Below are 27,672 nucleotides of genomic sequence, written 5' to 3' on the forward strand. Positions count from 1 at the left end.
CCTGGTATTCCATCCTCAGCCTCAGAAATTCTGATTAGTGGAAGATGGGGCTGGAGAATTCTAATATGCAGTCAAAGCTGAAATCCACCTCTCATTTTCTCATTAACCTTAGTCAATTTAGTTATTATTCATTGTGAGTTATGCTAGTTAAGAGCAGAAATTTGGAATAGAATACTGTTGAGAATGAATGTTGACTAAAGTGGAATTTCTGATTCTCACATTTTCTCTTCTTCTGTGCTCACATCCACTCTCTTCTATTAGGGAGCTGCTCCTTGGCCCATTCAAACCATATAGTTGTAATGGAAGCTGCCGATCACAGTGCCATTAAAAAAAGATGGCTTGAGCTCCTCCCTGAAAGTAAGGCCATGAGATGTAAAGCCTGAGCAATTGGTTGCCCTGAGTCCTGATGGAGAGAGAAAGCTGGTCTGAGAAATGAGGCTGACCTTCAGAAGGGGCAAGGAGGCCTCCAAAGCAGCTTCCACTTGTCCTGGAAACCAGCTGCCTCTCCACCTCCCTGAAGTTTTGTTAGCCTAACTACTACATTCTTTGTCCTACCTGAACTGATTTGGGTTTCTACCACTTAATTATGATAATACACGGTCTCTGATCTTTAGCAATTAATGTGGTACAAGCCTCAGTTTCCCCATCCACATAATATGGACACAGAGTTGTTCTCAAGACTAAATAAGATATTTACACCTTGAACAAGGGCTTATAGGCAAATGCACCATATGAATATTATTTACTTTCTCTAGATTTTCCTTAAGATGCATTTCTAATCTAAGTCCTATAAATTTACTAAATGGAATAATGGATTTTTTTCATTTATTTCCAATCTTCTTCTTGATGCCCAGAATTTATTTATTTCCATATATATGTGTGTGTGTATATGTATGTATATATACAGATATATATATATATATATATATATATATATATATATATATATAGTTATCTGGCAAAGAATATGAAGAGTATGGACTGTGGGAGAAGGTGAAGGACATATTTCTCTTTTTTAAAATATTTTATTTATTTATTCATGACAGACACAGAGGGAGAGGGAGAAAGAGCGAGGCAGAGACACAGGCAGAGGGAGAAGCAGGCTCCATGCAGGGAGCCCGATGTGGGACTCAATCCCGGGACCTTGGGATCATGCCCTGAGCTGAAGGCAGAGACATTCAACCGCTGAGCCATCCAGGCCTGCTGAAGGACATGTTTTTCTTATGTTGCTTAGGTCTTGCACTGTTGAATGGACCTCATTGGATAAGTTCATCATTTGACAAATAGAGGTTGGATTATTTTCCTCTGAAAAGATATATTTATAATTGCTTATACTGGCACTCTCCTGTTTTTCTCTGGACCCGCATATTCCCAGCTTGGCAAGACCTTTCTAAAAACTACCCCTCTAATTTTAGGGCTTGGGACAGGGGACAGGGCAGTGAATGTTGGCAGTTTTAGTGATAGCTTCAGCAAGCCACTTCACTTTTCTAACTCTCAGTGCTCTCATCTGTAAAAGGGAGGCACTGGACTAGCTGACATTTATGGTTACTTCTTATTTTAACTTTCTGTGACCAGTCACTTATTTGGTATCTGTGAGGTCCCCTGTGCTTCACATGTCCTCTCTGCCACACCCCATAATCCTCTTTTCTTTCTGTTCAGTCATCTTGGAGCATGCACTCATTGCCATCAGCTTTGTGTTTGCTCTACTCCAGAGAGGAAAAGGGGGAAAAAAGACAGAAAGACGAAAGAAAAAAGAAAGAAGAAGAAAGAAAGAAAGAAAGAAGAAAGAAAGAAGAAAGAAAGAAAGAAAGAAAGAAAGAAAGAGAAGAAAGAAAGAAAGAAAGAAAGAAAGAAAGAAAGAAAGAAAGAAAGAAAGAAAGAAAGAAGGCAGTGGCTAGGTTGAGTCTACACCCATTTCTCTTTTAAATTGCTTTCTTAGAAGCTATACCTAATGACTTTTTTCACATCTCATTGGCAAATGTATACATATATACATTTGTTTATAAAAACAGAAAAGATAGAATTATATGTGTGTGTGCATTTGCATGTATATGCTTAAAATATCTCCAGATGTATATGTAAGAAACTGATAATATTTATCTCCTGTAGTGATGGAAATTCTGATATTAGTACTAGATAGAAACACTACAAGAAAAATTTCATTTATGTTTTTATAAATGAAATTTCATTTACAAATATAGATGCAAAACTTCTAAATAATTTATTAACAAATTGAGTCTTTGTGTGTATAAAAAAATCATTATACAGTAGAGTGATCCTAGGAGAACAAAGATGGAGAAAATTACTAATAGGTTTATGCAATCTGAATAAATGCTGAACAATCATTTGATAAAATTCAATATCCAAAAAATTCAATATCCATTTGTGATTTTTTTAAAAAAAATGTGACCCAACATAAATAAAAACCCTCCTGACCTTAATGAATGCTATCTATTGTAAATCTATAGCAAGCATTATATTACATTAAAATGAAACATTAAATGGTGAAATGTTAAAAAGAATTCCTAGTAAAATTGGAATAAGATAAAATTGTTCTTTCTGCTCTAAATTTAATATTATACTGATATTCCTAGTTAACACAAAATGCACACACACACACAACGAAGAGGGAAAGAGAGAAAGATTGAATAAAAAAATAAAAAGTCATTGTTTATGAAAAATATGATCACATATTCCCCCAAATCTAGAAGATTTAATTGACAAACTAATAGAACAAATAGCTGAATTTAGTAAAACCCAGGATACAAAACAAACACAAAAAAATCAACATTTACATATACCTACAATAACCAAGCATAATATAAAAATAGAAATAACACCCTTCAAAATATCAATAAAGCATACTACATCTGGGAATATATTTCATAAAATATACACAAAATCTCCATAGGACAAAAAGACTATAAAGCTTTCTAAGAGAACATAAAAGGAGATTTGAATAAATGAAGGTATATACCATACTCATGAATAAGAAGACCCAAATACAATATACATAGCAATTTCACCCAAATTAACCTATAGATTTAATGTGCTTCTAATCAATATCTCCAAAACTTTATTATTCTAAAATTCACATGAAAAAATATAAATGCCAGAAACAGTAAGAACAATTTTTTTAAGATTTTATTTATTTATTCATGAGAGACAGAGAGGGAGAGAGAGGCAGAGACACAGGCACAGGCAGAGGCAGAGGGAGAAGCAGGCTGCTTGCAGGGAACCCGATGTGAGACTCGATCCCGGTACTCCAGGATCACACCCTGAGTCAAAGGCAGATGCTCAACCACTGAGCCACCCAGGTGTCCCATAAGGACAATTTTGAGAAAGAAAAATTTGTCAGGGAAGTCATTGATCTATTATTTATTAAACCATATTATAAAACCGTATTTGTTAAAATAATGTAATATTTCTGAAAGAATAAATTTCTGAAAGAATAAATGGTCAGTGGAACTGAATATAATTCTAAAACAAAGCAGTGTGTATATGGGAACTTAGTGATTGATAAAATCAGCAAATAAAGCAATGTATAATAAATAGTGTTGGAAAAAAATGGCAACATATTTGGGGAAAAAACATTACACTACATTCCTAACATATAACACTCAGAAAAATTTATTCTAATGAATAAAAGATCTAAATATAAGAAAGCACACTTATGAGTATTACAAATGATAGGTAAATATAATCATGACCCTAGAGTTAAAAAGGCCATCCTAAAAATAAAGTTATCAAAAGAAGAATTCAAAGGAAAATGTTGATAAATTTGACTAATTTATCAAATTTAAATTCTTGATTATAGTAAAAAACATTGGCTATGAAAAATTTAAAACTAAAAAGGAGGGTGGAGACCTCCATGATAAAAACTATTAGTCACATAGAAAATCATCAAAGTTTTACTATTCATGACAAAAAATACTCCTACAATTAATAAGAAAAAATAATTCCAGGAATTAAAATGACCATAAGATATTAATATTATTCACAGAAGAAAATATGAGATATGAAATAATCTGAAAAGACATTCAAACTCATAAATAACCAGAGAAATGTATATTCAGACAACAGTCAGGAAGCCAGTTCCAGGTAAAATGAAGCAAAGCACAAACCATACTTTCACTTTCATTGAATGCAACTAAATCCTGGACTGATTGGAGATGACAGAGGAGTCAGTGAGCTTGAAGATAGATCAATAGAAATATTCATTGTGAACAACAGAAAGAAAAGAGATTGAAAAACAACAACAGAGCTGCAGAGACCTGTGGGACTGCAACAAAAAGTCTACTATGTGTGTCATCAGACTTCTAGAAGAGGATGAGAAAAGGGGGAGTTTTGAAAAAAATACCTGAAGCGATAATGGCTGGAAACCTCTCAACTTTGGCAAAAGACAGAAACCTAAAGTTGTAAGAAGATAAATGTATCCCAAACAGGGTCAACCTAAAGAAATCCACACCCAGGTAAATCATATTCAAACTGCATGAGCCAGTTATTATAATAATTCTCCTCCTATATATCTTTTTATAGTCTATTGGTTCTATTTCTCTCAAGTCCTTACTAACATAGTTGTTGTCAGGATACAAATCTTTGATGGTGGCTGAACTGATGGCCTCAATTCCTTACAGACTGTTGCCTCAAGGACATCTCAATTGTGTGTAATAAAACCTCTCCAACACAGCAACTTGCTTAATCAATGCCAGAAAGCAAGAGAGACACTCTGCTAGCAAGACTAAAGTCACAATCTTTTGCAGTCTAATCATGAATATTACATCCCATTGCCTTTGCTATGCTCTATTGGTTGGGAGCAAGAAACTAAGGGTCAGCCTCCACCCTAGAGGAGGGAATTACATAAAGGCATGAATACCAGAAAGTGAATTTCATTGGGGGGCCATTATAGACCCTGCTTGCCACAAATGGCTATATGAATATCAAGGTAATATCAAGGTATATTGAGCCTCCACTCAAGAGAAGGGAATTGCATAAGGGCATGAATACCAGAAAGTGAACTTCATTGGGGGGCCATTATAGACCCTGTTTGCCACAAATGGTTATATGGATATCAAGGTTATTAATATCAAATGGTTATATTAATATCAAAGTTCCTCAACATAAGGAGAGGTATTACATATTGTGAAAAGTGTCAATTAACCAAAAAGGCATGATAATCCCAAATGTGTACACCTAACAACAGACTTTCAAAATTCATGAAACAAAAGCTGACAGAAGAAATAAAGGAATAAGATAAACTCATAATTATACTTGCACACTTCAATACTCCTCTCTCAGTAGTGGATCTAATAGAAAAAAATCAGCAAGAATATAGAAGAAATGATTGACATTATCAACCAGCTGGACCTCATTATTAACCAAAAATAGCAGGAAAAAAACATTTTTTTTCTAAGTGAAATGGATTATCCAGAATCATAAAATATGCATGAGCAAATTTAAAATAATTGAAATAATGTAAAGTGTATTTTCTGGCCATAATGAAATTATACTAGAAATCAGTAATAGAAATTTAACAGGAAAGTCTCCAAACACTTGGAAATTTAAAACACTTAAAAATAATCCATGAGTCAGGGTGCCTGGGTGTCTCAGCCAGTTAAGCATCTGCCTTTGGCTCAGGTCATGATCACAGGGCTGGCTGGGGAGCCTACTTCTCCTTCTACCCCCCTGCTTGTACTCTCTCTCTCTGCCCCCCCTTAAATAAATAAACAAAATCTTAAAAAAAGGGTCAAAGAGAAAGTTTCAATTAAACTGCATAAAAGAAGAAAATGCAACATAGGAAAATATGTGGGACACAGCTAAAGCAGCACTTGTAGGGAAATTTGTAGCACTAAAATGCCGATACTAGAAAGAGAAAAGAGTATTGAATAATCTAAGCCTCTAGCTTAGGAAACTAGAAAAAGAAGAGCAAAATAAACACAAATCAAGCAGAAGAAAGTAAATAATAAAGATAAATACAGAAATCAATGAAATTGAAGAAATATGAGAAAAATCATTAAAATTAAAAGCTGGTTTTTAGAGAAAAAAATCAATAAACTTAATAAGTCTCTAACAAAACTGATAAATAAGAAAGAAGACACAAATTACCAATATCAAGAATGAAAGAGGCAGGACCACTGCAAAAGCCACAGACATTGCAAGGATAGTAAGAACAAAAAATACTCCAAGCAACTCTATGGACAGCAATCTGACAACTTAGATTCAATTGACCGTTTCTTTATAAACCAAAAACTACTAAAACTCATCCTAAGCGAAGTAGATAACTTGAATAATTCTACAACCATTTTTTTAGAGGTGGGGGGGTGCAGAGGGAGAGAGAGAATCTCAAGCAGCCTCCATGCCCAGAGTCCCCACTCAAGGCTTAATCTCACCACTTTGAGATCATGAGCTGAAATTAAGAGTCAGACACTTAACCAGCTGAGCCACCTAGACACCCCATAATTCTACAACTATTAAATAAACTAAATGTGTAGTCAAAACCTTCCCCCAAAATAATCTCCAGGTCCAAATAGTAGCCTCTGTAAAATTCTACTAAACATTTAAAGTAGCACTTCTTTCAGAAAACAGAAGGGGAGTAATTTCAAACTCAACACTTTACTGCTACCAAGCCACAAAAATACAGTACAGAAAAAAGAAAACTACAGAGTAATATTTTTCATGACCATAGAGGAAAACAAAATCCTCAACAAAATTTTAACAAATGAAATATAGCAATATATAAAAAGAAAAACTCACCATGATTAACTGAGATTTATTTCAGGAATTCAAGGCTGATTCAATACTCAGACACCAATAATATGATTTACCATACTAATCATCTAAAAGAGGAAAAACCCTGTGATCTTATCAAGAGATGCAGAAAAGCATATGGCAAAATAACATCCATTATGATAAACACTCTTAGCAAATTAGGAAGAGGAGAATTTTTTCAACATGACAAGGAGCATCTACTAAAAAAAAACAAACAAAACAAAACAAAACAAAAAACCAACAATACTTGGCCAACAGTATACTTAACAGTAAAAGATTTTTCCCTGAGATGCTTTCCCCCTAGGATCAGAAAGAGGACTAGGATATCTATTCCCAAAATTCTTATTCAACATAACACTGGAAGCCTTAGCCAGTGTAATAATGCAAGAAAACAAAATTAAAGGAATATAAATTTTAAAGGAAGAAATAAAATTGTCCCTATTCACACATGATATGATCATCTATGTAGAAAATCCCACAGCTCTACTAAAAATCTTCTAGAATAACATGCACTTAGCAAAGCTGCAGGATACAGTGTCAACACAGAAGTATATTGTATCTCTGTATACTAGCAATGTATAATTGGAAATTAAAATTATAAAAACTATACCATTTGTAATAGCTAAAAAATGAAATACTTATTACAAGGGCATAAATATTACAAAACATAAACAGAATCTGTATCCTATGAGCTATGAAATGATGATTAAAGAAATTAGAAGACCTAAATAAATGGAGACATATCATGTTCATGGAACGAAAGACTCAGCATAATTAAAAGATCAATTCTCCCTAAATCTATGGATAGCTTTAGTGCCAAAATCTCAGCAGGCCTTTTTGTATATATTAATGAGAAGATTCTAAACTCATACAGAAATGCAAAGGACTCTGAATATCCACAAGCAACTTTGAAAATAAGAAGTCTAGAGGAGGGGATCCCTGGGTGGCGCAGCGGTTTAGCACCTGCCTTTGGCCCAGGGTGTGATCCTGGAGACCCGGGATCGAATCCCACATCGGGCTCCCTGTGCATGGAGCCTGCTTCTCCCTCTGCCTATGTCTCTGCCTCTCTCTCTCTCTCTCTCTCTCTCTGTGTGACTATCATAAATAAATAAAAATTAAAAAAAAAAAAAAAAAAAAAAAAAGAAGTCTAGAGGAATCTAGCTACATGATGTTCAAACTTACTATTAAGATACAGGACTCAAAACAGCATGGTATTGATGAAAAGGTAGACAAACAGATAAATAGAACATAATAGAGTCCAAAATTAGACCCATAAAAATGTGCATTTAATAGACATGCAAAGTCATTCAATGAAGAAAAGAGAGTCTTTTTTAAAAAAATGATTATGAAACAATTGGCCATTTATATGCAAAACAATAAACTTTGCCTTATACCTCTATACAAAAATTAACTGAAAAGAAATCATAGATCTAAATGTAAAATATAAGACTTTTAGAAAAAAACCATAGGAGGAAGTCACAATGACCTGGATTATGCAGAGTTCTAAGATTTGACACCAAAAGTATAATCCATAAAAGAAAAACGTATAGCTTGAAGCCTATCAAAATTAAAAACTTTTCTTTGAAAATGAAATGAACTGCAACTCAGAGAAAATATTTCCAAATCACAATTCCAACAAAAGACCTGTATCCATAATACATAAAAATAATTCTCAAAACTCTACAGTAAGAAGACAAAGAATCCAGTTAAAAAGTGAGCAAAAGATTTGGACACATAACCAAAGAGGATATAAGGATGGTAAATAAAAGATGCTCAACATCATTAGCTATTAGGAAAATGAAAGTTAAAACCACAGTGAAATATCCCTACACACCTATCAGAACAGCTAAAATTTAAAAAAAAAAAAAACTGGCATTATCAAGTGCAGGCTGATGAGGAAGTAGAGCAAGTAAAACTCTCATACACTGGTGGTGGGAATGCAAAATGGTACAGCGACTCTGGAAAATAGTTCAACAGTTTCTTTGAGTTTAACATACATTTACCATTTGACCCAGAAGTCCCTGTCTCTGGGTATTTGCTCCAGAGAAATGAAAATATATATTGACATAACCTCTTGTGCACAAATGTCTAGAGTAGCTGTATTCATAATTGCCCAACACTAGAAACACCCCACATGTCCTCCATTCAGTGAATGGCTAAACAGAACCTGGTACAACCATTAAGTGGAATACTACTTAGCAATAATAAGGAAAAATTTATTGACATTATGCAACAACTCTCGTGAATTTCAAAAGCATTCTGTTAAGTAAAAGAGGCCAAACTTCAAAGATGACAAACTCTGTAATCCATTTATATGGTACTCTCAGAAAGACAACATTAGAGATAGAAAATGGATCAGTGGCAGACAGGTGTTAGGGATGGGAAGAGGTTGTCTTCATTGTGCAGGTGTTGAAATTCATAAAACTGTACACCAAAAGAAAAAAGCCTATCTCACTGTCTGATAATTTTAAACATAGAATTTCAGAAGGCAATGATCTGTATTTTCAGAATTAACATTGTTTTTAGAAAGGAAAGGAAAGCAGTGAGATCTGATATCCATCAAAATAGCAAAAATCAGCACATTTGATAATAGCCTTTATCTAGGTAAGAGATTCAGAGAAATGACTACTGGTGAGAGATAAATTGGTAAGTCAGTTAAAAAGATAATTTACCTATTTGAATATTAAATATTTATCATTTATGGCCCAATAGTCATAATTATTGTATATAAAAGCGCTCATATAAATACCCAGGGAGGTTTATATGGGTATCTTTGTTCTGGCATTATTTGTAAAAATTGAGGACAACCAAAACATCCCTTGGTAGAAGGATGACCAAGAATGTCTGGAATATAATACACGACTTCAAAGAATGAGACAAACCTATTTGTAGTGTCATGAAAAGAGCTACATTAAAGGACATTTTTAAGTGAAAAAAAAGCAACTTGCAAATCAATGCATACAGCATGTTACCATTTATATATATTTATATACAAATTTCATAAATGCACATGCATATAATAGCGTAGTAAAGAGTCTATAAGATACAACAAATTAAGAGCAGTACTTCTGAGAATTAAAATGGGATAGGGAACGGGGTGCCTGGGTGGCTTAGTTGGTTGAGTGTCCAACTCTTGATTTCTGCTCAGGATCCAGGGATCAAGCCCTGTGTCTGGCTCAGGTGGGAGTCTGCTTGGGATTCTCACTGTCCCTTTCCCACTCCCCCTTGCTCTCTCCTACTTCTAATAAATAAATACATTTTTTTAAAAAATGAGATAGGGAGCACTTAAACATATTTTAAGGTTTTTTTTCTTTTTTTACACTGAAAATGTGCTAATGTATTACTTGTGTGTCAAAAAAATACTTTAAAAAAAAAAACAAGGAAAACCCTCTAAAAAAAAAAAAAAGAAAGAAAGAAGGCAGTGGACAAGTGAGAACTCTACTATCACCAAAGGAGCAGGTGGTCCCAAGAACTAGAAGCTCAGTTACTGTGGATCTGAGATGTCAGGCCAGGCTGGAGAAGTCTTGGAAGAACGGGATCTGCCCTATGCCTGCAGTAAGCAGGGGAACCCCTACTTCTCTCCCAGCCCCAGAAATTCTAGTGAGAAGCTGTGAAAGGGTTTCACAGAAGTCAAGTAAGAATAAGTAAGAAACAGACCTGGCACAGTTAGCTACCGACTCTACTGGCCCCTGCAGCCTCCCTGCACCCTGCTCCCTGGCCCATCTTCACCTTTAGGACAGCATTCAAATGCTCTTACTGCTATCAGGAGCCCCTGACTACCTGCCCAGCATCTCCCTGTGGCTCCTCTTATGTTCCAGCCTTACAAATGACAGTGCACAAAGCAAAAAGCCCTCAAGCATCCCTTTGTTTTTGCTGGCATGTCTTCCCTGCCTGGGATTCTCTTTCAGGAAATCAGGACAACTGGTACTTTCTCAGGAAAGCCCTTCCTGATTCTCTGCCCCCTCAGGTCCTGTCCTGGGTTCCTCTAGCATCCTAGAGGTACTTCCTTCAAAGGCGTGTGTCCCTTGCCCTGATTTGCGTGTCCCTTGTCCTTACCATGGTATCATACTCCTCTTTGGGTTCCTGGTACCAGCACAATGCCCACTAGGTCATAGGTACTGAAAAGTGCCTGTTTTTTGTTTTTTGTTTTTTTTTGGTTTTTGTTTTTTTTTTTTTTTTGAAATGAACTCTTGAACTATTTATTGAAATTTAAATAAAAATACAATCTTGATTAGATCCAGACTGATAAGTCTCCTCCTGGAAGCAGTGATTTAATTCTTTCCTTCCCTGACAGGGGAAAATGGGTCAGGGACAAAGCGTGTGGATACATGAGAAATCCAGGCGGGGTTGGGGTCGACAGGGAGTCCCTACAAGAAATATTTGCCGATGTCTGTGGTGTAAACAGTCCTGTCCAGGTCGATTTCAAGCTACCTACGTGATGTCATGTGAAAGTGAGTTGAGAAGAGATACACAAAATCATCTTATGCCAAGCCTGGGTGAGCCAGCTCCAGAGCACCGCTGGCCCAGAACACACCTGTACCAAGGGCGGCAGGTGGCTGAGGCAGAGGTCCCCAGCCTGACCATATCTCACTGGGCAGTCTTGAGAGTCTTGTTCAAAACCCAACTCCTCCAGCATGCTTCTTGTGACTGCCTAGAGAAACCAGGCACCCCGTTAGTATTTATGAAGTGCGTTTGCCCCGCAATTAACCTCTTCCAGTTCCCACGACTCATTCACACTTGACGCGTACACTCTCGCAGTCGTTCTCCTACTCCGCTGTACTTGACCATGTTTCTGGCTTTGCTCAGCTGGATAGTATACGCTGTCAGGACAAGGACCATTTCATGTATTTCTCTGGGATCTTTTTCTCACCTGGCACAAGGCTGAGTATACAGCAAGTGCTTAATGTAGACTTAGTGCCAGGCCTAAATGCTCAACTAGAGTCGAGTCACAGAGACTCAGTGACCACGTCTGGGGTGTCTATATGTAGTCACCTTATTTGCTCGCCCCGTCTCTGGCCCCTGACCCAGGTTTTGGGCTCTGCCTCTGACTCCTTCCCGATCTGTCATCAAACATCGTTCCTCCATTCTGCTGGCCCGGCCTGTGATATTGTTTCCTACTTTGCAAATACTTTCTAGCTCCTACTCATGGCCTATGCAATGACAATTGCCACCCCCCCCCCCACACACACACACACCCCGGGCTGCCCCTCGCTGCCAGCATGACGTCGTGGGTGGATGACTAAGATGGAAGGAATGAGGATGGATGAATAAGCACAACAGCTTGCTGCCCGCCTAGACTCCCCAGACTTGCTGCTAGTGGAAACGACCATGGACAGTGGCTTCACCCCACCTTCCCTTTGACTGATTATGAATTCTCACACCAGCCTTCCCAGGCCTGTATCCATGCCCACCTTATTTCAGTTGCCAACATATACTTATTGAATATATAATGTGTCCAGTCAGGAGTTGCTAATAAGAAACAGCATTTTATCATTCCTCCAACTCAGTGTGACAGGTCCCTTCTCTGGATCTCTGGCTCACTTCTGGGCAGCTTCTCTTGTTGTATTTATCATAGTTCCCCTGGCTGAACCTCTCTGTGTCTTTGCCTTTGCCACCACCTCCATTACATGGGAGGCTTTTACAAGTGGCTTTTTATACATTACTACCTCTATATTTCCGGAATCCCTGGAAGGCAGGGTTTGTGGCTAGTAAAGCTCAGTGGGTATTTCTGATTTGGTTTGATTCACTAAATTGAATTAAATGGCTAGATAAAGATGGATGAATGAGCTATTAATACAGGTTCCGCAAATTTCCCCACAGAGCCCTGTCCATACTTCTTCACAGACTAGACCTTCCGTCAATGCTGTTGACACGTCTTTTGATGTGTTTGAAAACGAAGAGGGAAGATTCCTGGTGAGTCAGAGGTTTTCATTTGCTCGATGTGTTTTGGCTTCAAACCCTAAAACAGTCCTAGCATCCGAGGTTTCAAAACCAGGACTGCAATCATCTTCCTTCTAGAGCCAGGTTGCCACAGAGAAAGGCCTAGAGAATAAAGTGCTTCTGAATGGCTCCATCTGAGGCATATCTGAAGACAGCGAATTCCAAAGGCTTTCCCGGACAGCCTCTAGGATGGGCTCTATTATTAACCTCCTACACGGAGGCCGAGCTTCTCTCTGGCCTTCTGTGACTAAAATGACTTTCTCCCGGGCTCATGCCGTGGCTTTGTGGGCCACAACCACTTCCTAGAAGCCAAGTTCATCTGAGAAATGAGGGAGGTCCTGGTGGTTTGTGGTTATAGAAGGTGTTTCCTTTGACACTAAGCAGGGGAAGAGGACAGGCAATCCACAGCAGGCCCAAGAGAAAGAGAGCAAAGCCCGGTTTGGGATGTCCAGATGGCATCCAACCCTTCTTACAGGAAGACACCCCACCCCCCACCTTGAATTGAGTGCTTATTGGAGGTTAGAGGAGCGAACGTCCTGAGACATGTGCAGCCAATGGGGCCGGGGGTGGGGGCTGTCTCCAGTATCCAGAGGGTGTCAAAGAAAGGACAGTGTAGGCCTGCTGAGTCATGAGTGGTGTCCTCTGAAAGAGCTGAGTGGGCATGGAGGGTTCAGGGCGGGGATGGGGGAAAGACAGCCTACAGATGTACAAGCAAAATGAAATTCAGTCTATAGACATCTCCCATGGATGGTGTTTCAGCACGTCCCACTGTCCAGCCTAGGGACAGGTGAAAAGAGTCCATCCAGTACCATTCGCAAAAGAAGAGGCTGCCACTCACACCCTCCAGGATAAATTCTCCTGACAGCAGAGAGCCACAAGCCTCCATGGCTGCCAGAGTAAGTGGATGCCTCTCACAGTGTGATCTCAAGGGCTCTGGGCAAACCTCCCAGCCTAAAAAAAAAAATTTTAATTTTCCCATGAATCAGATAATACCTGAAATTCCATCATGGCTTTGCTTGAGGCTTAAACGTCTAGAAAAATGCAAACACATAACGGGGAGCACTCCAAATATTACCAGTCATTTATACCTCAATGTCTGGAACCTTTTGGATCCTTTCCTGCAGGGTTTCCTGAGGGGCAGGGATGGAGCAGGGGAGGGAGCCAGAGATCTCTGGGGGACTGAGGGAGGAGGAGCAGAGGAAGGTCCACAGAGTTGAAGCCAGCTCCTAAACAAACCTGTCCTGTGCAGTTTTGCCTGGGGCCACCCCGCAAATCACTGTCAGATCCACTCACTGCTGCTCCGCTCTAGAGAAATCGGGTGCCGGCTTCTAGTAACAGAGCTGGCTTCATGGGCAAAGACCTGTATCGTGGCTCCAGGGCCTCTGCACTCAGAAGGCCCCCCCACACTTGTGTGTTGTCATTATCTTGAATTTCTAAATGAGAAATTTTTAAACAAGTGGCTTGGCATTTGCATTTTGCATTGCGCCCCACAAATTATGTAGCCAGTCCTGCTTAGCAAATCACAAAAGCCCTCTGAAGGGAGGTCAGCCTAACCTCGCCATCCTCTCTTCATCACACATGTTATTTCCTTGGGTCTATTTTTACACATCAGGGGATATTTGAAGAAATGTCCTTAATTCCGAGCACTTTAATTCACCTCCACCAACTAAGCCTCTTTCGAGGTGACTTAGGCGTCATGTGATCCGTCCTATTATTAGCACATGCCCAGCCATCCCCAACCCCCCAAACTCCTGTTTCCCTTGCCCTTATATATATATCTCTCTCTCTTAGCAGGAAAGTGGCACATGACCTCCTAGCCTCAAGAATACTTGGCACAGGTCCCTGTTTCTCAGCCGTATCTATTGTCCTCGTCCAGAGTGACACTGGCTTCTAAGAGTCTCGCTGACATTTCTGACTTTTAGTGGGGAATGCCATTAATCAATCGGCTGCATCTGTTTTGGAAAAATTAAATAGCTCAAGTCAAGGCAAACACAGTAAATAATCCGTCACCAATCCAGGGGAGTAGTGGGGGCAGCAAAGGCAGGGTTTTGTCTTCTCATTATTTGAAATGCATTTAATCTGCTGCTGGATCCTCCACACCCAAGCTAGGGTTACAGGACACAGAAAGAAGAGATCAAAAGCGTTTTAAAAATGTGGGGCCCAAACCAGGGTATTAAAAGTGTAAGTGGGCTATTCAACAAGTGTGTCATGGAGAATGAGTTAGCCAACGAGAGAGCCAAATGGTTCTTCAGAGAAAAGAAGCTATAGCTTTCCTTGTGGTTTAAAAATACAGCAACATATTCTTTCTAATTCTTGGTGCATGTGGTCTTCCTTAGGAGAAGCAGTAATGGTACAGTGGTTAAATATGGTTGCTGAAGCCACAGTGACTGAGTTCTAATCTTGACACTTTCCCTTACTGAGCATTGACCTTGAGCAAGCTACTCACACTCTACCTCCATTTCCTTACCTGTAAACTAATAATAACTATGTCAGGGTGATTGGGGGAATAAATGAATTAGCGTCTGGTGGATCAAAAATTGTTGTCAATTCTTTGATATTCTTCCCATGAAAATGTGAGATCTGGGACACCTGGGTGTCTCAGCAGTTGAGCATCTGCCTTCTACTCATGGCATGATCCTGGAGTCCTGGGATCAAGTCCTGCATCGGGCTCCATGTGAGGAGCCTATTTCTCCCTCCGTCTATGTTGCTTCCTCTCTCTGTGTGTCGCTCATAAATAAATGAAATAAAATATTAAAAAAATTTTTTTAAATAAAATAAAAAGTGAAAATGAAATGAAATGAAATGAAATGAAATGAAATGAAATAAAATAAAATAAAATAAAATAAAATAAAATAAAATAAAATAAAATAAAATGTGGAATCTTATTCCCCTTCCCCTTGATTCTGGGCTGGTCTGTTATGACCTTAGCTAACAGCATAGAGCAGAAGTGAAATTTGCCAGCTCAAGGCCTAATCTTTACAAGAATCAGTAGTTCCACCTTTGTCTCTAGCCAGTGACCTCCCTGGAGAAGCCACACGAAGAGGCAATGAGATGACAAGGAGAGGAAGAGGGGTGTGCTGAGTCTTCCAGGCACCCCGCCAAGGCACCAAGCGTGTGAGTCTAGCGATCTTGGACTCTGAAGACCGACCCAACCACCACCTGAATACCATCGCACTGACACAACGTGAAGCAGAAGAATCGCCCAGCAGAACCCTGCCCACATTTCCGACCCATAAAATTAGGAAATATAGTCAAATGGTTGTTGTTTCAATTTTCTAAGAGTTAATGTAGTTTGCTTAGCAGCCACACAAAAATAGAACAACCTTCACAGCACAATACAGAGCAACCAATATAGATGAGGACAGCTTCCACAACACAGCCTGCAAGCTCTTACAGATTCTTCAGGGACATCTTCAGGCAACATTGGGTAGATCAAATTTTCTATTTTAAAATACTGGAAGCTCTCTCTAAAAATACACAGCCCTGAGTTCCTGGCAGTCAACCAAATATACATGATCACTTTTCCTCTACTACCCTCATTCATGAGGTTACCTCTCCCATTTCCTAGCCCTATTCCATATTCATACACTTTTACTCGGCCACCTCCTATTCATGCTTTAGATTGGGGCTTCTCAAACCTCTCTGCATATACTGTTCACCTGGGCATTTCATAAAAAGGCAGATTCTGATTCAGTAGGTCTGGACAGACTCTAAATTCTGCATTGCTAACAAGCCCCAGGGAATGCCCATGCTGCTTTTTCATAGTCTTCACATGGAGTAGCAAAGCTTCAGTCTCAGCTTGGTAGGAATTACCTCCTCCAAAAAGCCCCTCTGATTCCCATTTGCTCATCTTAAGACTATTAGATGCTGCTGAAGACACTTTTGGCTGCCTAGCTAAAGACCAACTTGTGTTTGTTGTGTTTTGCTTTGCTTTGTTTTGGTTTGGTTTTTGAGGGAGAGAGGGAGCGTGTGAGGAGGAGGGTATGGGGAGGAGAGGCTGATGGAAAGAAGAGAGAGGGAATCCCAAGCAGACTCCATGCCCAGCACGGAGCTTGACAGGGCCTGACAGGTCTTGATCTCAGGACCCTGAGATTGTGACTTAAACTGAAATCAAGAGTGGAACATGTAACTGATTGAGCCACCCAGTTGCCCCAAGACCAACTTTTGTTTAGTGCTGACAAAACCGGTTTTATTTCAAGGCCTCTTCCCTCTTCCTCTCCCTTCCCCCATGACTTGGTACATTTTGACAGGTCTAAATGTCATTTTTGGTGCTGCTCTCCTTCTCCTTACTGCGATTCTTCACAGGTGCCCAGGTGACTTGGTTAGACAATGTTAGGAGAAGTCCGTGGTGGTGAAATAGGCACTTTTCAGAAAGCATTCTTCGTTCTTAAAAAGAGACGCATGTGGAAGAAATAGACTCCTATGTGTCCCTGTGTGTTCATCTGTTGATACACGGTGTCTGCAGCTACTGCAGCCATCTTGTGATCAAGAGGGCATCTCAACAGCAGCCTGAGTGACCAGAGCAATGGGGGGAAGAGGAGAAGAACCTGGGTCTGCACCCAGTCACTAACCAGTTCTGGGCTCTCTTCCATTAGGGCTACTTTTCATGGAAGATAACACATGTCTTTATTGTTTAAGCTATTTGTAGTCAAGCTTTCTGTTACTAGTGGCCAAGAGCATCCTATTATGGATTCATATGGCCCACTCTATTCTACCCATAAGCCACAAGCATCTCTATCCCTGCACTCCCCACATTATCCTGTGATAACGTGATCCTCGGCTCAGGTGCCTGTTGAGGTTTATTCTTTGCATTCCCAATACCTAGTATGGAGTAAGTGAGATGAACTTTTATGAACTAGAATGAACTCACCTAAGGGTTTTCAATTAGAGAAAAAAACAGTGTTCACCACTTTAGGTATTCTTCTCTGTCAAGGTTTCACCTTGAGGAATTGCCTCTTGATCCTTTGCACTCCTTGGCCTCACCTCTCACTAACATGGGGAGTCCTGGAACACAATCTCATTTTGACATTAACCTGAATGAAATATCTTTAAGAAGGTTGCAGAGAGGCCATATGACTCACACTAAGGCTGAATATAAGAAAAAGAATCATTATAATGATTATAGTAATGCCTTGCTTTTACATAATAATAGTGGTTACCATTAGCTGAGTCCACCATCTCTCAAACACTCCTCGATATGCATAACCTCCAACTAACAGGGACAAATAACTTGCTAAAGCTCACAGGGCCAGTATATAATGAACTCAGGATTTGAACCCAGGTGTCTGACTCCTGACCCTGGGCTCTTCCCATATTGCTCCCAGAAAATCCCATTCTGAGCACTACAGACTCATCAAAGTGCTTCCATGCACATGATCTTATCCAGTGTTCTCAAAGGAGCTGTAGATATGACCAGCCACATTGTTTTGATATTATTATTCATACTGCTAACCAACTAGAAGTTACAGTGGGATCATTATAGAGCATCACTCCTCCCTCATCCTTCAGTGTGTTGTTTTAAAAATCCATTTCAAATAAAGAACAACCTTTTTAGAACAGAAAGTAACCTAATGTGACTGAATTGGGGGAACTTTTTTTAGTGCTAAAGGAAAAAAATTAAGTTGGCCCAGTTTGTCATTGTGGCATGTTGATGAAATGCCATGAATGAATTGTGGGAAGAATGAATGAAATATTTCAAAGTGAAAAAATAAATCATGAGGAAGAACCAATCCTCCAAAGAAACAAGGCTGCAGAGAGCAATTCCCTAATTTCCAGCCCCTCTCTCATTTTTCATTCTCAGAAGACCCCTCTGTCAAAACCTCTTTGATGGAGACAGGAGCTAGCGCAGTAAGAGAAACCTCATTCTGTAGAGCATCTCTGTGCTTCCATCCCAGACTTTTGGGCACTGGAATGTCTTTGTTCCAGTGAACCAAGTGGTCAGCACTCATCATCAGCCACTCAACAGGTTCCTTGGAAGTGAAGGCAAAACAGGTATCGCCCAGCGCTTGCAGTAAGGGAATTGCAGGGACATGCTTTTATCTCTCACAAGAGCACATGAGTTTCTCTACTCAACATTCCCCTTAAAAACAAAACCTTCCTTTCATGGATCATCTAACATATAGTATTTATGTTTTTTAACTTCTAATAAACTTCCAGTATTTCATTATTGGAATCAATTATTGAGTGGCTCTTTTCCCAGTACAATAGCACATAGCAGTAGCACAATGCTAAGCACAGAGAAGGCATTTAAGGTATTTTTTAAATTAAACAAAATGAGATCAGATTGGTGTTCTTCCTTCCATCTCTATATCCAGGTCGATGCCTTGCCCTTTCCCCTCCTATTGTTTGCTATCAGTTCCATACATTCAGTTGGCACAGATTCAGTTTATTTTAGGGGGTCTCATGGGTGGTACCTGTTAAGGATATCCAGCATATTACCATTGTCATTCTCATTAGATGTGGTGACACACCCCCCTCACCACCACAGAAGGGCAATAGTGCCTGGCAGCCACCATGTGGTGAGCTCCTGTGACACATGTCTGGATGACCCCTGGAAGTAGGGTGAACTTTGCAGGAGCCTGTCATTCTGCATTAAGAAGTAGGGGGCCAACCTAAAGAAAGAGCAATGGAGTAATAGTAATAATAATAATAATAATAATAATAATAGTAGTAATAAGTATCTCTATTGAGGGCTGTCTTAGTCCATTGGGTTGCTAAAACAAAATACCACACACAGTGGCATATAAACAGCAGAAATTTACTTCTCACAGTTCTGGAAGCTGGAAGTCCAATATAAGTTGCTGACATGGTCTAGTTTGGGTGAGATACTACTTGTGGATTGCAGAAAGACTGAATTCTTACTGTGTCCTCACATGGTGGAAGGAGCAGGGGAGATCTGGGGGGCCACTTTTATATGGGCACTAATCCCATTCATGAGGGCCTCACCCTCATGACCTAATCACCTCCCAAAGGCCCCACCTTCAAACACCATCACATTAGGATTTCAGCATATGAATTTGGCAGTGGAGGGGAGGGGATCACAAACATTCAGACCAAAGCAAGGGCTTAAGTATGTGCCAGACCCATCGCATCCATATTTGATGGATGACCCAGATGGACTACTGTGCTGCCTCCCTTATTGCCAACAAGAACACTGAGGCCCACAGATGTTGCCAGCATCTCATGGTGCAAAGTTGGCAGAGCAAGGGTATGCATGCAGGCCTGTCTGCTTCCAGAACCATGCCTACTCATCATGCTCTGCAGCCACTCACAGATCTGTCCTCCTGGGATTCAGACTCTCAGTGGCCTCAAGCCCTGGAAGTTTAGCCCAGTCCCATCAGGTATCCTACAGTGGCTGCCTTACTACAGGTACCCATTTTCTGCTCTGGTACCCACCTCATGGTATGTCTGCCCACTGCATGTGTCATGTATGCCACCAAAGGATTAAGAATCTAGATTTTAAATTCCCCCAGGACATTTATTAGCCAAACATCAAGGGTGTGCAGAGACTGTTTCATCCTCCAGTGTGACCCCCTGGCCTCCTTCCCGTGTCTGCACTGCCACCCAACACCATAGTCTCCTTTCTCCCCACCCCTAGACCTTTCCCCTGTGGCCCCACCCCTAGGATTGCTTCCTTCCCTCATCCTTCCCACCCAGGCCTCTATGAGAACCGCCTGGCTGCTCAGCCCCCACACACCACACACCTTCCCTTTCCTGACTCCTGCAGCATATACATTCTGCCCCACTTAGCATTTGCTTACTTTGTCTCATGTCCTGTGCATAAATAGCTTTCTGTTTTTAATATCCTTTTTCTGATTGGATTGTAAGCTCCTTAGAAGCTGGGACCATGCTTGCCCTTTGCTTTTCCAATCCTGTCCTTACCAAACTCTTACCCCCTGCAGTGGGGCAGTGGGGAGGACATATAATGTAACAGGATTCCTTTAAACACCTGACCCAAGGGGCACTTTGTTCACTTGGGGTGTGGGACTAGAGTTGGTCAACTAACCAACTAACTTTTCTTAATCATGTGACCTCTCCCTAGCCCAGAACAGTCTTTGAGGTGGCATTCTGCTCCCCCTTCCAAGTTACCCCTTGCAGAGAGTGGCTCTCTCTCTCCACAGTCCCCATGGAGATTGGCAGAGCCAGGCTCAAAGGGAGGCAGGCTGGATGGCTCCCCTGGACTCGGTGTACATTCTCGCAGGGACACATTCTGTCTTAGCAGCAGCTCAGCCGCCTCCCAGAATCCCAGCCATCTCCTGCATCAAGGCCCCCAGATGGCACGTTCTGTGGAGCATGCGGGGATGGAGGGAGGCACCAGTAAGGGAGGAGAACTGCCTGGGGGCTGAGTGCCACCAAATCATTTGTCCCTTCTTCCTGGCTTTTCCACAAGATGTCTTGCTCTTAACGGGCATCCTGATGGTGAAAGTAAGCCTTGGCCACATCCAGCCTGCGAGTGCTAGAGGCGTTCTGGGCAGAGGAGGTTGCTTGCTTCTTTATAATCAAGCCTTCCTTCCTTCCTCTCTCAGGCTGAGTTGGAAAGCTCTTGAAAGGTAGCAGATTGCAGGCACTGAAGGCTCGTGTCTTCTGTTTATCCACAGAATGAGGACATTGGCCAATGCGAGAGCCCCAGTACTGTTCCTTCCATGTGCTCCTGGCTCCAGAGCCCCCCAGAGCAGCCCGCCTGGGCTACATAAAGCTCCAGCTCCCCTACCCCCAGCCTCCCACGCCCCCATGCTGTTTCAGAGGGACAGGAAGGTGTGTTCTCCGAGGCAGTGGTTTTCAGATCGTGGGGTCGCAGCCCATCAGCGGAACAAAGACTCAATTTACCAGGTCATGACTAACAATTGTTTTAACGAAATAGAAAGGAATAGAACATATTAGTGCATCACACATTGGAATGGTATTGTTTCACTAGATTTTTTAAATGTCCGCGCGTGCGCGCGCACACACACACACACACACACACACACACACACACAGTATAAAATGCATTTCCTCCTGTGGGTCACAATCCCAAAGGTTTGTAAGCCCTTGTTCCTCAGGCTGAATGATCCAAGTCTTGCCCCTAACCCTGGGTCCCATGTGGTGAAGTTTCTGGGGGCATGTGGGATGCTTCCTCCAGCCCTCTCCCTTCACCACCAACCAAAAGGAAACCTCTATTAACCAAGAAATGATTAAGAAGTGATCTCTGCCCTCCAAGAATGCAAACTGAGAATAGTGCTGAAGCACAGCTGGCAGTAGAATAAGACATCCAAAACATCTGGTAATATGGTGGAGGGAGACATTAATTTCCACTAACAAAGAGACCCCCAGAGTTCTACTTTGACCAAAAGCCAGAAAGAAGATTCACAATAGAGGAGCATTGCTATCTAAGGTGTGGCTCTCACAATTAGGTTATGTGCTGTTAACTTGCCCCTAAATGCCTAAATTTTCTTAGCTGAGTTATTAGCCCTCCATGGATCACCCTCTGGAAAGGCCAAACTGGTACAATGGACTCTCAAAAGATACCCCCTTGGGCATGAGAGAGTCTTTCCTACTCTGGGTATCCACACATCCATGTAATTCCTGAAAGAACTAGAATGGGGATCAGGAGACCAGATTTTATTCCTGGGACTGACATATTTTGCTCTGTGACTTTGGGTGAGCCATTTCACTTCCCCAGGAGGCAGATCTTCAGCTATTATAGTGAAATGTGGGCAAACATGGCCAGACCAATCAATGATTCTGTGACTTGGTGAGCTTGGCTAGGAACAGACACATGTCCAGAAAGAATGAGGATTAGAGAGACCCTCACTGATCTTTGACCTAAGATACAAAGATCTTTCCTCCACTCAGCCCTAGAAACAGCCAATTCCCTCCTGCCTTGGACATTTATACCCAGCAGCTGTGAAAAATGCCTCTTTATCTGGTGAAACACAAAGGATTATCAAGCTCAACTGGCTCCTATATGAACCAGCTTTCACAAGTAAGCCAACCACACTGGCCTTAGGGATGGCTTTGCTGGGTGAGAGCAATCCCACCTGGGCAAGTGAGGTGGGCATCCATTGTCTGGCACCTGGCCTTCTTGTGCTTTGTCCAGAGACATTGAGGCACTGTAGCTTTACATGTCACAAGCTTAGAGTTATCTCTAAAACTTTTGTTTACAAGTAGATCTTCCCTGCCTTTAGAATCACCATCAGAGAATCTATATGAAAGCAAGAGGAAGCCCAATAGACACATTTTTTTTTCCTGTAACATGGGCTGCAACCAATTGTCATATGGGTTCTAAAGCCAGAGATAGGGACACCTGAGTGGCTCAGTGGTTGAGTGCCTGCCTTTGGCCCAAGGAGTGATCCTGGAGTCCTGGTATCGAGTCCCATATTGGGCTCCCTGCATGGAGCTTGCTACTCTCTCTGCCTATGTTTCTGCCTCTGAGTGTGTGTGTGTGTGTGTGTCTTGTGAATAAATAAGTAAAATCTAAATAAATAAATAAATAAAGCCAGAGATAGTCTTTCATGAAGTTGATAAGTGGCAGGAGTCTAAAGCTCACTACTTTCTTTCCCTTTCTGGACTTTTCCCATTTTTTTGTCCCAATTTGTCTTAACAAGAACCTGAACCCTGCTCCAAGACTCGTACTCTGACCCTGCCTGTCACTCTAAGCTTACTGTAGCCCAAAGTCCAACCCCCTCAAGGAGGTAGGTCATGACTGCACTAACTTTTCATAGTGGACAATAAGAAGTAACAAAGATGAGCCTGCAGGAGGAGTAGTCGTGGGGTGGAGAGCCCAGCACAGTGATGCTGGGTGGTGCAGTTGGGGATGGAGAGAATTATCTCAAAAGTTATTCCATCCAGGGGCCACCAAGTCCTCTAACTCATAAAGGCAATTTTGCAGATTTCCGCCATTCATAATAATGACTAGCTGAGTGAAAATGTGCTGACATCTTGATGAAGTCTACCCAACAAATGCCTTCTTGGGTGGTTGAAGAGAGTGGGTTGGGAGAGAATGAGTTATAATTGCTGATGACACAGGCAATCTAGGCAATTGCAGAAAATGCAAGAGTGATGACAGTCACCATCCCAGGGGAAAGGTGTGTTGATTTCCTCAATTCTCATTGCAGAAGGCTCGGTATGAAAAATGGTATTAAAGAGTGGAAAATATAGTTTTTTTCTTGTTCTCTAAAGGAGAAGCTAAGATTACATCAAGAATAATTTGATAAAAATATTGTACACCTTTACACCTTCCTTTGCCAAAGCAAACAGACTTCATAATGTTATGTTGAAGGGAAAGATCTCCCAATGTCCTCCCTAAAACCCAAGTGGTTATTTGAAGGTAAAGTCTCAGTGTAAAAGTGATGCCTGAATCCAAAGCAACTTTGGATTTTTACTGAGACTGTAGTTATTGCCAAAGCCTGATTCAAAGAACGTTGACTTAATACTAGTCTTTGCACATGTGAAACACCTTACATCTCTGTAGCAACTTTAGTTATATGTCTCAGTTAGTGTTTATATAGTACTAGAAGCCACTCAGGGCAGCATTTAGTCCCTTTGCAGATGAGGAAAACAAGATGAATTTCTGGATGATCCTCAGCCCTTCCCACTGGGCCACATCATTTCCCCAATTTCTGAGGCCCTTCCATTTATACCATTCATCTTGACACTAATAGCGACCAGAGTAACTGATTGTAAAAATGTGGGATGTGAGGCTCTTACTGAATCAGAATGCAGACCTGGGTATTATACAAAGCAAAGGGTCCTAAAACCCTCACATGTATTAGAATACTCTGGAGGCTGGTTAAACCACATCATTGGGCCCCAGCTCTGGAGTGTCTGATTCAGTAGGTCTGGGGTGAGCCTGGGAATGTGTATGTCCTACAAGCTCTTAGGGGATGTTGATGCTTCTGGCCCAGGGCCCACACCTGGAGAACCACAGATTTAGGGATTTTCTCACTCAGCTTAAAGCATCTTGAAGGGAGAGGTGAGTCTTCCCTCCTCCTCTGCATCTATCTGTGGTCTGGTCCATCCATCTGGCCTTGGCAGAAATTCATCACAGGAATGTTGCCTCATCTCCCAGCCCCTGTACTGCTCAGATTTTTTCCAGGAAAGAGCTTGTTCTGTGAATGCCATGGACCTGCTTCCCTCCACAGATTTCATATCTATGCTGGTAATGGCATTTTCCCATTGTGGTGAGACTCCGGCTTGATGGCTACAATTACAAATCCTTGCCTTTCACTATGGTTTCTGAGAAACCCCAAAGACTTTAAGACAGAAATTAGGCACACAAGTTTTAGCCAGGGGAGCAACTTTGTCTCAAGGGCTATATGCTGTCCCATACCATTGTCCTCCAGCATACCCACAAGATCCAAAATGCACATGAGTACATTTAACGCTCTAAGAAGTCCTGCAGGATGTAAACCAGTTTAACCTTGTTTAACATGGTTCTTCTCTATTTCACATGACTACAAACCCCTTTACTTTCCTTAATAACCCTTATTATCATTTCATGGAGAAAAAGCATTCTGATAAATACTCATTAGTAAATATTCCATTAAGGTGTGAGTTGCAGGTCCTATGGAGTTGGCTGGATAATTTTCCAGTTTTGAGTTTATTCCTCCGCCACCTCTGCCCCAATGGGCACACATGGGGAGCCTGTCCTATAAAGCCCAGAGAATGGAGGGGCAGAGCAAAACCTACCCTTCATGTGGGCAGCTAGACCCAGCTAGAAGGAAGAAGGAATTCTGAGGTTGACCAGGTAGATGGGCCATTCCTCCTCTTCTGGAAAGAAGTGAATGAGGAGGCAGAGAGAAAGGCCAGGGGTGTTAAACAAATGAAACCTTCATGGAATGAAAGAAAACAAGGCAGGGAAGGAGCATCCCCTCTGGCCCCACCACCAACAGAGCTGAATAAGAATCAAGGAGACAGAGATCAGGTCCCAAGGAAACTTTATTTACTATTGTCAGGGAAATTTCATACATAAAGCAATACAAAACATTACATGAGCATTTCTGGTGTCAACCCCAACAGGCAACCCAAGAAGAATTCATAGGACATGCTTCAGACCCTGGGATGTCACTTGTGTCAATGAACCTGGCAGATGGGCCCCAAACAGGAAAGGGGCCAAGTTTCTCCCACTGGCCAATGCAGGTGACTCCAGCTGACCTGATGTGTTGAGTCTTTGCACAAACAAATCTGTCCGAAGCAAGTTAACCCTCAGGGAATGACGTTTTCCTACCTGAACTGTTTGCACGTGTTGGTCAGCCGACAAATGTCATGTATTGTTTTCCTGCAATCCGGGATGGGGAGAGGGGGTTGGGGTGTGTGTCCCAAACCATAATCACCTCCCCTGATCCAAATAAACTTCAAGGTCACAAGCCAAATTATATTTTCCTGAGGGAGAAGGACTGAATCATTATATAGGAAACTCTAAGATGGCCGGGGTCAGGAAACAAGTCGACAGCATTTCCTCTGTGGAGGCAGATCTCGTATCGCTGACAGTAGGTGCTTCCGCCCCACATCCTCCCAGCTCCTGCACAGACGCCTAGTTCCCCTGGTGGCCCTCTGGGGACTCTCCGTGTCTCAGCACTCAAGGGCAAAGCAATAGTTTGCGACCAGCAGTGGGGATGGGGCATCCTCAACACCTCATCCATCACAAGCACCCCCACCACACACACCTCATTTCTCCCAACTTCAGGCTCTGAAACACTTGTATGATGCCTATCAGTAAAACAGTCCAAGGACGTGAAGGGACAACGCATCTAAGAGAAAGTAAGCCAGTTCATGAATGTATGGAGACACATTCAATCTGACTAAGAATCAACAGTAAATGTTATCTTTGCTTAATACATCAACAATGAAACAAACATTAAAATGTTCCACCTTGAACAGGGTATGGTTTTAAAACAAGGTACTGCCGGCAAAACTGGAAGACACTTCACAATATCTTAATAAAGGTGTTCGTGTACGGACATGTAGTAACCTGGAAATAGGTTCACAACATCTCTGGTGTTTAAAGATGATTATAAAATAGCTCACCCAGAATAATCCTATCTGTGGGTGTAGGTGTGGAAAAGTATCTAAAAGGATGAATTCCCAACTTTTATTTCTGGTTTTTTATTTATTTATTTATTTATTTATTTTTTCAGAGCTATACCACCCGTAGGCTTGGGCCTTCCTAGAGCCCCATCATCTAAAGGGTTCACTCTGGCCCTTCTCCAACCTCCCTCTATGGGGCAAGGACTCCCAAGGCCCAAGAGATGAACCCACCTGAAGCCCTGGCCTATCCTCCTTCTAGGATGCAGGACGCTGGAATTCCCATTTTAGGACCCCAAGAGCTTCTTCCTCGTTCCCTTTCCCTGAGGGCGGATTATATGGCTGGTGCGCATGCCCAGGACCCAAGGAGGTGGTCAGGAGGAAGCTGTTTGCAGGGGTGTGCGTGGCACTTGCACTTGGGACTGCAGTGTCCACACATGTGTACATGGGCCCTCAAGATGAAGGCTGGAGTCATGGCTGAGACAAGAAAGGAGGTGCCCAGGGCCTGAGGTCATCTCTCCTCTTGCTACCACACTCTGGTATTTCAAGGATTCCCATTTAGAACTCTAAATGTGTCACACATTTAATTCTAAATTAGTCACATTTATTTTTTTTTAATTTTTTATTGGTGTTCAATTTACTAACATACAGAATAACCCCCAGTGCCCGTCACCCATTCACTCCCACCCCCCGCCCTCCTCCCCTTCTACCACCCCTAGTTCGTTTCCCAGAGTTAGCAGTCTTTACGTTCTGTCTCCCTTTCTGATATTTCTCACACATTTCTTCTCCCTTCCCTTATATTCCCTTTCACTATTATTTATATTCCCCAAATGAATGAGAACATATAATGTTTGTCCTTCTCCGACTGAACTCTAAATGTGAACCCAAACTTTCAGATTGTCACAACAATAAGGATACAACATATTTAATTAAATAGCGGGATTTATGACTTCTAAATAT

At 41.4% G+C, this 27,672-nt stretch overlaps 2 long non-coding RNA genes across 2 annotated transcripts in view; one reads left to right on the forward strand and one right to left on the reverse strand.

Annotated features, from left to right (window-relative positions):
• The window catches only part of LOC144316325 (uncharacterized), a 53,353-nt gene extending 39,749 nt beyond the window's left edge, over nucleotides 1-13,604 (forward strand). Inside the window, exons 4-5 of the long non-coding RNA XR_013382214.1 lie at nucleotides 12,589-12,681; nucleotides 13,468-13,604. This is a non-coding gene — a long non-coding RNA (uncharacterized LOC144316325). The remainder of the gene's footprint in view (nucleotides 1-12,588; nucleotides 12,682-13,467) is intronic.
• Nucleotides 1-27,672, reverse strand: part of LOC144316326 (uncharacterized) — a 43,872-nt gene that overhangs the window by 8,630 nt on the left and 7,570 nt on the right. The window lies entirely within an intron of this gene.

Source organism: Canis aureus, chromosome 6 (assembly GCF_053574225.1).
Source record: "Canis aureus isolate CA01 chromosome 6, VMU_Caureus_v.1.0, whole genome shotgun sequence".
Lineage (NCBI taxonomy): Eukaryota > Metazoa > Chordata > Mammalia > Carnivora > Canidae > Canis > Canis aureus.